The sequence below is a fragment of the Ovis aries genome, chromosome 7 (assembly GCF_016772045.2).
Source record: "Ovis aries strain OAR_USU_Benz2616 breed Rambouillet chromosome 7, ARS-UI_Ramb_v3.0, whole genome shotgun sequence".
Classification (NCBI taxonomy): domain Eukaryota; kingdom Metazoa; phylum Chordata; class Mammalia; order Artiodactyla; family Bovidae; genus Ovis; species Ovis aries.
This window is the reverse complement of record NC_056060.1, coordinates 81,505,469-81,519,579: the sequence shown is the minus strand read 5'-3', so window position 1 is coordinate 81,519,579 and position 14,111 is coordinate 81,505,469.

Sequence of the window (14,111 nt, the reverse complement as noted above, 5' to 3'; positions counted from 1 at the left end):
TGACAGACTTTATTTGGGGGGGCTCCAGAAACACTGCAGATGGTGACTGCAGCCATGAAATTAAAAGACACTTGCTCCTTGAAAGAAAACTTATGACCAAACTAGACAGCTTATTAAAAAGCAGAGACATTACTTTGCCAACAAAGGTCCATCTAGTCAAAGCTATGATTTTTCCAGTAATCATGTATGGATGTGAGAGTTGGACTGTGAAGAAAGCTGAGTACCAAAATATTGATGCTTTTGAACTGGGTGTTGGAGAAGACTCTTGAAAGTCCCTTGGACTGCAAGGAGATCCAATCAGTCTATACTAAAGGAAATCAATCCTGAATATTCATTGGAAGGACTGATGCTGAAGCTGAAACTCCAATACTTTGGCCACCTGATGCGAAGAGCTGACTCATTTGAAAAGACCCTGATGCTGGGAAGATTGAAGGTGGGAGGAGATGGGGATGACAGAGGATGAGATGGTTGGATGGCATCACTGACTCAATGAACATGTGTTTGAGTAAACTCCGGGAGTTGGTGATGGACAGGGAGGCCTGGCGTGCTGCAGTCCATGGGGTCACAAAGAGTTGGACCCGACTGAGTGACTGAACTGAACTGAAAATAGCTTAAAGTTATTTTAATATCTTTATTTAACAACAGTAAAAAGCAGTTTTAAAATTCAATATGGGCTTCCCAGGTGGTGCTAGTGGTAAAGATCCTGCCTGTCAATTCAAGAGACATGAGAGATGCAGATTTGATCTCTGGTTCAGGAACATTCCCTGGAGAAGGGCACGGCAACCCATTCCAGTATTCTTGCCTGGAGAATCCCCATGGACAGAGGAGTCTGATGGGTTACAGTCCACAGGATCACAAAGAGATGGACATGAATGAAGCGACATGCACGTGCGCCATGTTGAAATTACGTAGAATAAGTCCGTGAGATGGGAAGAGGGGATAATGTACGGCAGAAACAAACTTTATACTCCAATAAAAACTCAATCAATTAATAAAAAACAGATCTGGGAGGAGAAAAATAACTTAAGATCCAGGAATTGCTTGAGGGCAGAGAGGAAAACCTGAAAAGGAAGAGGAGTAAACCCCACCTACGTCACCTCGGCATTTCCCCAAAGCCACCATTGCCTCCTGCCCCTGCTCCAAAGACAAGGGAAAATGCCAACACTGGAAACATCCTGAGATGATCAGTCATTCTGTGCTGTCCCTGTACTTCCGCTTCATCACACTTCAAGTTTTGCAGGCTGGGATTTTTGCTGTCTTGGCAAACATGATGATGGTGTCAAACCTAATGTTTCCTAAATTTTTGCAGAAATGCTGAGAAGACCTCCATGGGGGCCTATTGTCAATTATCTGGAAAAAAGAGAAGTTTGCAGACATTAGCAACAAGAACTGTGTGGGGTGAAGCTCTGGATTTTAATGAGAAGGATTCAAATTAGAATGTTGGCTATTTCCTAGAGCTTGCTAAAAATAACCCAGGAGCCTGCTTCCTTCCCTAGCACTTCATTTTCAGTGCCTGCTCATGCTGAAGATGCAGGATGGCTGGAAAGTGCTCCTTGGGATCCAGCGCCAGAGCTATTTGTTCAGATAAATCTAATTTAGCTGTGACCTGCTCTCTCATGCACCAGTGGGCATGCTACCTTCAGGCTCCTGTCAAATTTACACTCAAGGAAGCTTGAAGGTGATAAGGTCACACACATACCAAGTTCTGTTGATTTTGCCTCTAATCTCTCTTCCCATTACTGTCACCAACTTAGCCCAAGTTACCGTCATCTCTTGTCTCGGCTACTGCCTCTTCTTTCTACCTTGAATCTATCCCCTCTCCCTCAATCCATCACATTGTAACTACAACCACCTTTTCCCACACAAAATCTGAACACATCCCCCGCCATGCCCATGAACACCATGAACACCACCACCACCACCAATAAAAATGGTTCAATGGCTTTTCATAGCTTATATGATAAAGACAAGAATCTTCAACATGGTTTACAAGAGAGGTGCTCCCTAACCGGTGCCCGAGAACCTCTTGAGCCTCAGCCCGACCCCGTCTGCTCTGCTAACTCCAGTTCACCGTCCTTACTCTGGTGCCTTCTGCCTGTCAGGCCCCGATTGGGCCCCAGCTGCAGTTCTGTCCTTCCTTCTTGAGCTGCCTTATTCTTATTCATCATTCAGCTCTCAATCAGGTCAGCACTTTCTTAGGAAAGCTTTCACTGACCCCTCAGAAGAGGCCACATCCTCTCTAAAACTGCCTCTCCTAGCCCAACAGACCTCTCCTTAGCAGCACTTACCACGACCTCATGTGCACGTTTATTTAATGATTAATTGATTACTAGCATTACCCCTCCCAACAGTAGCTCTGTGAAGGCAGGAACTACAACTCTTTACCCATCCTTGTATCTTCCACATCCAATATGTTGTCTGGCACAGTATGGGACAATCAATACTTATTGAAAGACAGAAATGTTCACCCTGGCAGGTCCAAGTCTTCCTCTCTTGCAGAAGTCCTTCCCAAGAGATATAAAAGGGTCACCCCATCTAACTATACCTTTACCTCAATCCCACCCCCATGAACTCCCTGGTTTCCTATCCCTTGCTGTCCTCACCTTCGTCCTTTTGACAGGAAACCTCCTGTATACAATACATGAGGAAGGAGGTGGTCCCTGAATTTCCAGAAGTGCTGACTTCTGCCTGGGTCTTCTAAAGGAAGGGCCCCTAAATGTGGTTTACATTGCCTCTCTCAATTTCTCAGTTCAAGTGGTAGAGCTCACATATCATTTTCCTCCATAAGTGAAAAATACATGTTTTTAACATCTCACTGCAGACAAAGTCTTGGGCATTCACTTGTAGAGGAGATTTAGGGAAGAAGGGCAGAAAGGGAGAATTTACAGGGTTGGGAGAGGTGACTCATATGAAGATTTTAAAGCATCTATTTCCATGGTAGGGGGTGAGAGGTTGGGGAGATGGGGATGGTGAGATGAGCAACAGGACCTGCAGAGCAAAGAAGGGTAAGAAAAGCTGGTGTATAAGGTGAGACTTCCTTCCTCACCCACTCTGCCCATGCCCACATCTCCCTGACCTGAAGTGGACCAGGTCTGTGGTTTACAGTGAGATGGACCTGGGGGCCAGGGTGAGACCACCACTAGCCCCCTGCTCGGCCTTTCCTGGAGGAGCAGCATTCAGCATCTGGTGCACTGCAAATTCAGCCCAGCCTGTGATGAGGGAGTTATTATTGGCACATTCTTGAGTTTTATTGGGTGTTTTTAAACAGCGACTACTGCGAGAATATGCGCAAGGCCAAGAGAAGTCTGTAAACACTGGGAAATGTATCTGCCTGCTCTGTGACAGCTGGGCCAGCTTCCACATGCCAGAAGTTTGGGGCAGGGTCAGATCAGGGCTGCAGATGGTCACCAGCAGGGAGCTACTATTTTAGGGGCACAGGTCATGGGAAAGGCTTCCAGTTCAAAGTTGGTTTCTATGACTGCCCCATAACTTTTCCTTCAGCCTCATGTTTCACAATCAACAGTCCCATCAAGTTTGAGGAAATCACTGGATATTTTTGTTTAAAGACCCTGTTATGGTACTGCCATACAAGTCCGTAAGATAAGTGGGCTCATTATACAGAAGAGAGGACGGTTTCAGTCTCAGACCTCTTTTGCCTCTCATAGAAGGGGGAAGAAAATGGAAAAATTTAAATATCTTGTTAGGTTCTATTTATGTACATGTTTTCCCATTTCTGATGTGGGCTGAGTTTTAGGAATTCTGTGCCCCTCGCAAAAACTACAGCTGCAAAAAATACAGAAGACAAGACATCAATCAGTACACTTGTTAGGAAACGTAAATTGAGATTTCCAAAGGGCAAAGAGCTGAGTTTTGAGATGGTTCATCTGGGAAATTTTTCCCAGTTACGTGAACAACTGAGAAAGGGCAGGATCCCACTGACCCATGGGAAGTCCAAGTAGCTCTTCTGCTTCTCATTCACTGTCTATCTGTGGATGGGAAAAGGAATTGATCAAGGGGAAAGAATGACCTAAGAGTTTGGAGGGGAGAGCAGAAAGTAATTATAGATGAGGATCTAGTCCTAGAACTCGGTTTTCAAAGGCTAGTGCATAATGGATCCACCTTGGAGCATTTTAAGAATTCTGATTGTCAGACCCTTCACAGTATCTGCCTTTTCAATGGGCATCTCATGATTCCAAAGCAGCCCAAGGAAAAACTGTGCTAAAGCAGCTAAAATCACAGTGGAGGGTGCCAGGAAGGATAATGATATTCAGAAGCCATTATCATTGTTAAAACTCAGAGATAAAAGACAAATATTAGCTAAAGTATAATCCAAGAAAAAATCAGGATGTTAAAAAGGTGAGCTCCATTCAAATAAGACCAAGGTTAGCTTAGCAGTCATTGAAAGTAGCTGCACATTAGTAAATTTGGTGTAAAATTTTGGTTAAGAGAGACAAGGCCCAACTCAAACTGGATTAAGCAAAAAAAAAAAAAAAATCAAGAATCTATTGGTTCACATCAATGGAAGATATAGAAGTAGATCTGGTCTTCAGGGATTCATGGCTCAAATGTCATCAAAACTCAGTCCCTCTGCCTTCACCTCTTGAATGTTACGTTTCCTCTGTCTTGAGTCTCTTCATATCTCTTCTTGTGGAGAAGATATCTGCCTGGAGTCCCAAGCTTTCCTACTTGATTCCAAGTCTAGAAAAGAGAACTACTCTTTCTAAGTTACTCAAAAAAAAAATCCCAGAACTTTTTCTGATTGGACTAGCCTACATGGGTCTCATGACTGCTTCTGAAACAATCTTTCTGGTCAGGGATTAAAATATCATATTGCTGAGATCTGGATAATTTCCCAACCCCTAGATCTGGGGAGGGAGTGGTAGACTAAGTACATGGGGAAGGGGAGGTGTTATCCTAACAAAAGACTCTAGGATGTGCTTCCCAGAAAAAGTGGATATAGAGGTTTGGGAGCAGAAGACACAGTTGTCTGCTAAAGCATCTGAGAAATATTGTCATCTGTTTAACTGTAAAAAAATGTTACTATCAGATAATATTCACATACTTATTACTCCATATAAAATATGGAAGTATGTGTTTGAATATGGGTACTATATTATTATTATAATGATTTGTTTTGGTATTAATATTCCCCAGTGGATTATAACCCCTATGAGAGCAGAGACTATGTTTACCTTGTTTATCCATATGTACAGTTCAGTTCAGTTCAGTCGCTCAGTTGTGTCCAACTCTTTGCGACTCCGTGAATTGCAGCACACCAGGCCTCCCTGTCCATCACCAACTCCCGGAGCTCACTCAAACTCACGTCCATCGAGTCGGTGATGCCATCCAGCCATCTCATCCTCTGTCGTCCCCTTCTCCTCCTGCCCCCAATCCCTCCCAGCATCAGAGTCTTTTCCAATGAGTCAACTCTTCGCATGAGGTGCCCAAAGTACTGGAGCTTCAGCTTTAGCATCATTCCTTCCAAAGAAGTCCCAGGGTTGATCTCCTTCAGAATGGACTGGTTGGATCTCCTTGCGGTCCAAGGGACTCTCAAGAGTCTTCTCCAACACCGCAGTTCAAACGCATCAATTCTTCGGTGCTCAACTTTCTTCACAGTCCAACTCTCACATCCATATATGACTACTGGAAAAACCATAGCCTTGATTAGACAGACCTTTGTTGGCAAAGTAATATTTCTGCTTTTTAATATGCTGTCTAGGTTGGTCATAACTTTTCTTCCAAGGAGTAAGCATCTTTTAATTTCATGGCTGCAGTCACCATCTGCAGTCATTTTGGAGCCCAAAAAGATAAAGTCTGACACTGTTTCTACTGTTTCCCCATCTATTTCCCATGAAGTGATGGGACCAGATGCCATGATCTTCGTTTTCTGAATGTTGAGCTTTAAGCCAACTTTTCACTCTCCTCTTTCACTTTCATCAAGAGGCTTTTTAGTTCCTCTTCACTTTCTGCCATAAGGGTGATGTCATCCGCATATCTGAGGTTATTGATATTTCTCCCAGCAATCTTGATTCCAGCTGTGCTTCTTCCAGCCCAGCGTTTCTCATGATGTACTCTGCATAGAAGTTAAATAAGCAGGGTGACAATATACAGCCTTGACGTACTCCTTTTCCTATTTGGAACCAGTCTGTTGTTTCATGTCCAGTTCTAACTGTTGCTTCCTGACCTGCACATAGGTTTCTCAAGAGGCAGGTCAGGTGGTCTGGTACTCTCATCTCTTTTAGAATTTTCCACAGTTTACTGTGATCCACACAGTCAAAGGCTTTGGCATAGTCAATAAAGCAGAAATAGATGTTTTTCTGGAACTCTGTTGCTTTTTTGATGATCAGTGGATGTTGGCAATTTGATCTCTGGTTCCTCTACCTTTTCTAAAACCAGCTTGAACATCTGGAAATTCATGGTTCACGTATTGCTGAAGCCTGGCTTGGGGAATTTTGAGCATTACTTTACTAGCGTGTGAGATGAGTGCAACTGTGCAGTAGTTTGAGCATTCTTTGGCATTGTTTTTCTTTGGGATTGGAATGAAAACTGACCTTTTCCAGTCCTGTGGCCACTGCTGAGTTTTCCAAACTTGCTGGCATATTGAGTGCAGCACTTTCACAGCATCATCTTTCAGGATTTGAAATAGCTCAACTGGAATTCCATCACCTCCACTAGCTTTGTTCATAGTGATACTTCCTAAGGCCCACTTGACTTTACATTCCAGGATGTCTGGCTCTAGGTGAGTGATCACACCATCATGATTATCTGGGTCATGAAGATCTTTTTTGTACAGTTCTTCCTTGTATTCTTGCCACCTCTTCTTAATATCTTCTGCTTCTGTTAGGTCCATATCATTTCTGTCCTTTATCCAGCCCATCTTTGCATGAAATGTTCCCTTGGTATCTCTAATTTTCTTGAAGAGATCTCGAGTCTTTCCCATTCTGTTGTTTTCCTCTATCTCTTTGCACTGATCACTGAGGAAGGCTTTCTTATCTCTCCTTGCTATTCTTTGGAACTCTGCATTCAGATGCTTATATCTTTCCTTTTCTCCTTTGCTTTTCACTCCTCTTCTTTTCACAGCTATTTGTAAGGCCTCCCCAGACAGCCATTTTGCTTTTTAAGCCATCTCCAAGGTGGGATGTGTGTAAAAAGTTGTGGTGCATGAAGATAATAGTAGATTTTTACTTATTTTTCTTATCTAATTTTTTAGGATAAAAGGAGGCTTTATTAACATTTTGTGTATTGATATACAGATCCGCAATGACACCCTTGCTAGGTTTAGAAGTCAGACCTCCATCACAATGGTAATAGGGGTCTCAAGAGAAGAGTGTGAACTCTACTCGCTCATTTGCTCCTCTGGCTCCTGGCCTCCTATTCTCTGCTCCATCTCTGTTCCCACTCAGCACCCTTTAGATTCACTATCTGATGCTATGACTATCTGATACAAGACTTCTCACTCAGGAACTGTCCTCATCCAAGTAGAAGACTCACCTTCTTTTTCACCCCAGAATGTCAGGCACTATCAGTACAATCTGTTAATCCCTAGCCATCTTTATTTAGAGGCTCAGTGGTAATGAACCCAACCCTTCACATTGTGGATTGGAGAACAGGTTGGCTCAATTATCAGCCGACTAGGATTTATCAAATATCTACGATGTCCAGAGCACCATGACAGGAAGAGGGAGATAAGGAGGTTCACAAGGGAAGAGTCTTGCCCTCATAGAGCTCAACAATGTTACTGTAAAGATGACTGGTAGAGAGCAAAGGATGGTGATAACATGGGCTTTATTCAAGAGGCATCATTCCCCTTCTGCTGTTTTAAAGGGAACACTGCTGTTAATAGGGCAAAGTTTTCCTGCACCGCAGTTCTTTTTAACACTGTGCTGGACTTGACCTTCCCATGTGTAGACAAATGTCACTGAATCATTAAATCTTCCCTAGGCTGAAACAAAGGAAGCTGGAAATGTACCTGATTTATCCAGTGAGAAAGGAAATTAGCCTGTCAAGAGAAAATAAGGAGTAAATATTTGATTCTCAGATTAGGAGTCGGATCTATGGCCTCCCCAGGGCTCATTCCAATAAGGTAAACAGACTGGCTGCATTACTTATCAATCTACAACGGTTGCAGGCAATATCACCAATGCCCAATTTTATGTTTCATTAGGATTTCAATTAATCTCTTCCTCATTTAGTCTGGGAGAAGGATTGATCTGTCTTTAAGTGAATACCACACAATCCTTTCCTTTCAAAAGCCAAATAAGTCTGTATATTTGATTTATTTCCTTTGTCATAATATGGTCCAGAAACATCTATTCTTTCTATTTCTCTGACTATATTGACTTTGCCAGAAGTTGTAGCTTCAAGAACTTTTCTTTCTGTCCCTAAGAAGAGGATTTTTCTCTGTCTGAATCTTGTATTTCCAGACAATTTTATTCCTGAGGAACATACCTCAAAAGAAAACTATTGTTCCTGAGCACTCAAACATTTTGCAACTATGCCAGTAAAGTAAAACATCCCAAGAGATATCCAGAGTTCTCTTTGAGGTACCCTAATCTCCACATCTAACAGGAAACAAAGGTTTTAAATTTTCTTTAGGCCTAATAAGACTTGATGTCACTTAAAAATATGAAATAGATGAAAATAGTTTCCAAAAGAACCTTTGGTAATTTTTTTGTCTACAAAATGAGTGGAACTATTCATGTTTTTCCATAGCCTCCTTCTCTCCAAACAAAAAGAAAAACGTCTACAAAGAAAAAATAGGTTATTCATATTCTACAGTTGAATCATTGATGTAAGCAACAGAACACTCAACTCTAAATGGCTTGAAAAATAAAGGGATTTAATCTTAACTGTACAGCAAGCTGTCTGAGGCAGGCTGGTTTCCAGTAGATCAATAATGCCATCAAAATCCAGATTCTTTTCTCCTTAGAACGCTGATTCTCATCTCAGACTTTTGACACATTACAATAGAAAGATGAGTGCAGCAACCCCAAGCACTGTTGTTGTTGTTCAGACACTAAGCTGTGTCCACCTCTTTTGCAACCTCATGGACTATAGCCCGCCAGGCTCCTCTGTCCATGGGATTTTCCAGGCAGGAATTCTGTAGTAGGTTATCATTTCCTTCTCCAGGGGAATCTTCTCAACCCAGGGGTTAAACCCACATCGCCTGCACTGGCAGGCGGATTCTTTATCACTGAGCCACCTGTGTTCATATATGAACACCCCAAAGCTAGAGGACAAAATGTTCTGTCCCTATTTGCTTTTTAAGAAAACAGTTTTTTTTTTTCCCAGAAGCCCTGCAAAATAAAAAAAAAAGCTTTCCTTATATTGTATTGACTAGAATGTATTATACACCCATGTTCCATATCCAAAAAAGGAAACATTATATTGCAGAATTCCCAGCAAAAGCCTCAAGATACAAGCTGATTGGATCCCCCTACAAGTCAACTTTTGTGGCTAAGGGAATATCACAGTTTGATTGTTTGAGGCCTCTGTTGCTTGAACCAATCACTTTTTTAAAGGTCACCTTAAAAAGGGGGTCTTATTGAGAAGTACTTGGAAAGTCAGCCTAGAGGACATCATCAGCATATGGGTTTTCCCACATTAGCATTACTTAAAGAAAATTGGATTTTAAAAAGGCTATTAGAGCCACTCTTAGAATTAGAAGAGAATTCTCCACAGGGTAAATGTTCCTAATGCATTTAAATATGACATCATTGATAAAAATGTGCTTACATGTTTTGGGGAACATTTTTATTGCATTTATCCCATGCTAATTCCATAGGACACCCTGTCTCACAGATGCTAATGGCTTCAGACTCAACTGAAAGTATTGGATTGGCCAAAAAGTTCACTTGGGTTTTTTTGTAAGATGTTATGGAAAAACCCAAACAAACATTTTGGCCAACCCAATATACCCACTGTGTGTGCATGCTAAGTTGCTTCAATTGTGTCCGACTCCATTCCATTCTACGGACTATAGCCCACCAGTCTCCTCAGTCCATGGGATTCTCCAGGCAAGAATATTAGACTGGGCTGCCATGCACCTGCTCCAGGGGATCTTCCCAATCCAGGGACTGAATCTGTTTCTCCTGCAGCTCCTCCATTAGCGGGCAGATTCTTTACCACTAGCGCCACCTGGGAAACTCCAGTATATCCACTGCTGCTGTTGCTGCTAAGTCGTTTCAGTTGTGTCCGACTCTGTGCGACCCCAGAGACTGCAGCCCACCGGGCTCCCCTGTCCCTGGGATTCTCCAGGCAAGAACACTGGAGTGGGTTGCCATTTCCTTCTCCAATGCATGGAAGTGAAAAGTGAAAGTGAAGTCATTCAGTTGTCTCCGACTCTTCACGACCCCATGGACTGCAGCCTACCAGGCTCCTCCGTCCATGGGATTTTCCAGGCAAGAGTACTGGAGTGGGGTGCCACTGTCTTCTCCAGTATATCCACTAAATTGTACTAAACCCCAGTGACCTATCACTATTTTAAAAAGAAATTTCCAAAACCCTCAAAAAGATAAAGCCTTTATTTTATATCCTAAGCCCCTGGTTTTTCCTTCAAGAAAAAAAAATGTTTTAATGAGCATTACTCACTTGAAATGAGTCCTCTCTTTCTGTAAACATTCTTTAACAAACCCTAACAATAGGTAGATGAGACCAGAAGCACATATCACTCTATTTGTCCATTTCCTTCATGTTTCCAGTCCTTGTGGGCACTTAACTGTATCAGATTCAGATATTAATAACCAGGTGAGTAAATTTTATAATCACCACATTATGGAGGAAGGTATTGCAGCTTTGAGAGATAAAGCAATTTGCTAAGACCTCTCAACTCTTAACTAGACCAAGATTCAAACCCAGTTTTTCCTTATTCCAGAACGTGCATCTTCTCCATTTCACTAATACTGCCTTACTAGCAGATCACCAGAGTACTCATTCATTCAATACATAATTATTGAGCACCTGCCCTGCGGCTGGTATCATGATAGACAGTGTAGAGAGACATACACTTTGGCCTTCAGAGACCGTAGTGAGATAACAGGGAGGCAACAAACAAATGAACAAACTAATAGATGTATAATTTGAATGGCAACAAGTGCAATAAGGGAAAAGAACAGGCTGCAGAGTATAGAGATATAGGGAGTTTACCTAAATATTCATTGGAAGGACTGATGCTGAAGCTGAAGTTCCAATACTTTGGTCACCTGATGCGAAGAGCTGACTCATTAGAAGAGACTCTGAAGCTGGGAAAGACTGAAGGCAGGAGGAGAAGGGGACCAGAGAGGATGAGGTGGGTGAATGGCACCACCGACTCAATGGACATGAGTTTGAATGAGCTCTGGGAGTTGGTGATGGACAGGGAAACCTGGCGCACTGCAGTCCACAGGGTCGCAAAGAGTCAGACATGACTGGGTGACTGAACTGAACTGAGTTTACACAATGCAATCCAGCCCTTCACAGGCACGCAGTATCACAACGCTAATCTCTGCCTGATAGCTGCCCCTGCTTATAAGTAGATGAAGCGATAACAAGTCAGGTCAGACCAATTTTTGCTACACATACTAAGAAAAATTCTTCCTGAAGGGGGCAGAACTCTGTAGTCTGATGTAAGTTAGCTACTCCTCTGGAGAGGTAATTACCATTTCTGATAAATCACATAAGCTATTTCTGATGGACTTCAATGAGCTCAAATGGCCTGCCCAGAAAATTTCGTGCACAGGGTCTTCTGTGTGTCCCTCCAGCTCCACTCTATACCTTTCACCACACTCACGAGCCCGGAAGGTAGCCTGTATGGACTGCTTCCTGGGCTCCCTGGCTTTCTAGCTTGGGGAGGTTGGCCAGTGAGAAGCACCAGCAGGAGACTGGAGGGCAAAGGGCAGAAAGAGAGTGAGCCTGGATATCCACGCCCTGGCTCTCTCTCCCTGTAGAGATGCCATGGGTTGGCTAGACCCTCTACTGAAGGCTTCTGCTTCTGGAAGATGGCATCTTCTATATAGCTCCCTTCTTCTCCTCTAGTGCCAGCTCCCTTGCCTTGTCCCTTCAGGTAAAAGTACCGAAGGCTCCCACAGTTGCCTGCCCTGAGGTGCATACCCCTTGTTAGTATCCCCAAACCCCACACATACCGTAACAAACAACCTCTCTCCAACTGTCTTCACATCACCTGTTTTGAGTGAGCCATTTGCTTTCTACCAAGATCTAAACTAACACAACCACTATCAACTTCATGAGTTATCTAGCAACCTATGACCAGTCTCCCAGAATGTCTAACAATCTTTAAACATTCTTTTTATTTTTTAAATTAACTTTTACTGGCATCACTGCAGACAGTGACTGCAGCCATGAACTTAAAAGACACTTGCTGTTTGGAAGAAAAGCTATGACAAACATAGACAGCAACTGTTACTAAAGCTGAAGCTCCAGTGTTTTGACCATCTGGCTCAGTGGAAAAGACTGATAATGGGCAAGATTGAGGGAAAGAGGAGAATGGGGTGACAAAGGATGAGATGTTAGATAGCATCACCGACTCGATGGACATTAATCTGAGCAAATTCCAGGTGATACTGGAGGACAGAGGAGCCTGGCAGGCTACAGTTCATGGAGTCCCAAAGAGCAGGACATAATTTAGAGACTGAACGACAGCAACAACACAGGTTATTTACAAAGCTGTGTTAGTTTCTGCCGTACAGCAAAGTGAGTTAGGTATACAAATCATATATCCACTCTGCTTTAGATTCTTTTCCCATATAGGCCATCACAAAGTATTCAGTAGAGTTCCCTGTGCTATATACAATAGGCCCTTATTAGTTATCTGTTTTATATACAGTAATGTATATATATCAATTCCAATTTCCCATTTTATCTCCCACCCTCACTCTTTTCCTCTCTTGGTAACCATAAGTTTGTTTTCTACATCTAGGGCTGTATTTCTGTTCTGGAGACAAGTTCATTTAAGATGCCGCATGTAAGTGATATCATATGATATTTGTCTTTTTCTGTCTGACTTACTTCACTCAGTGTGACAATCTCTAGGTCTGTACATGTTGCTGCAAATGACATTACTTTGTTCTTTTTTTATGGCTGAGTGATATTCTATCGTAAAAATGCACCCCGTCTTCTTTACCCATTCCTCCGTCGATGAACATTTAGGTTACTTCCATGTCCTGACTACTGTAAAAAGTGCTATAATCAACATTAGGGTACATGTACAAACATTTTTAAAAAATGCATACTAGTAGTGATTATCTAAACTATTTTTCCCTAAATGTATGAATCAATGAAGAAATATCTAAGTTAGTGTGCTCATAAGCCTCTTCTGGAGTGGGTTTGAAAAATACCTTTGAGATATACTTGCAACTAGTTTGCCTGACAAGTTACTTTAACACATAAACACAAAAAGGGTCATACATTCTATTCCATAAATGATGAAGTCTCAGTTTTCTGTCCTTTGGGGTACTGGTAAAGAAACTTCCATGACAATTTTTCTTAAAGCCAGTGTCATAATATTGTAGCAGCAAATTTAGTTGCCAAGTCAAAGTATGATTACAAAAATTCTCTCATCAGCATCTGAGCCCAAGACAAGTTTGTCATCAAATCCTAGTGAAATGTATTGGCCTTGCTAGATCCCTGTTTATATAAAGGTAGGAGCACCCACACAATATTTCTAGCACATCCACACATTTGAAGACTACTCATTTCATTGGCGACAGAATTCTAAGATCCGCTATATTCATCAAAGCTTCTAGTGTGGATCACAGACAAGGAATGCTGAGTTCCCTCCATTATCATCTGTCTCAGGAGTATAGACTTTTTTAATACTTTCAAATGCTAACTAGCCATCCCTTTAGTGTATAATTTCTGATTAGAGTACTTCAAATATTAACTAACAGCCTCTGAAGTATAGATAAAAAGCAACTAATATAGATTTTACAGCATCTACACAGAAACGTTTTAAAAGTACAAATAATATGACAGATAAATGCCCTTGGACAGAACACTGCCATCCCATGAGCTTGCTTAGGTCACTTATTCATCTGTATGTAGAGCATGTTATTACTGTCTTGTTATACTATTTCTATAACATAAAACTGCATATTCAACATTGATACAAAATCATC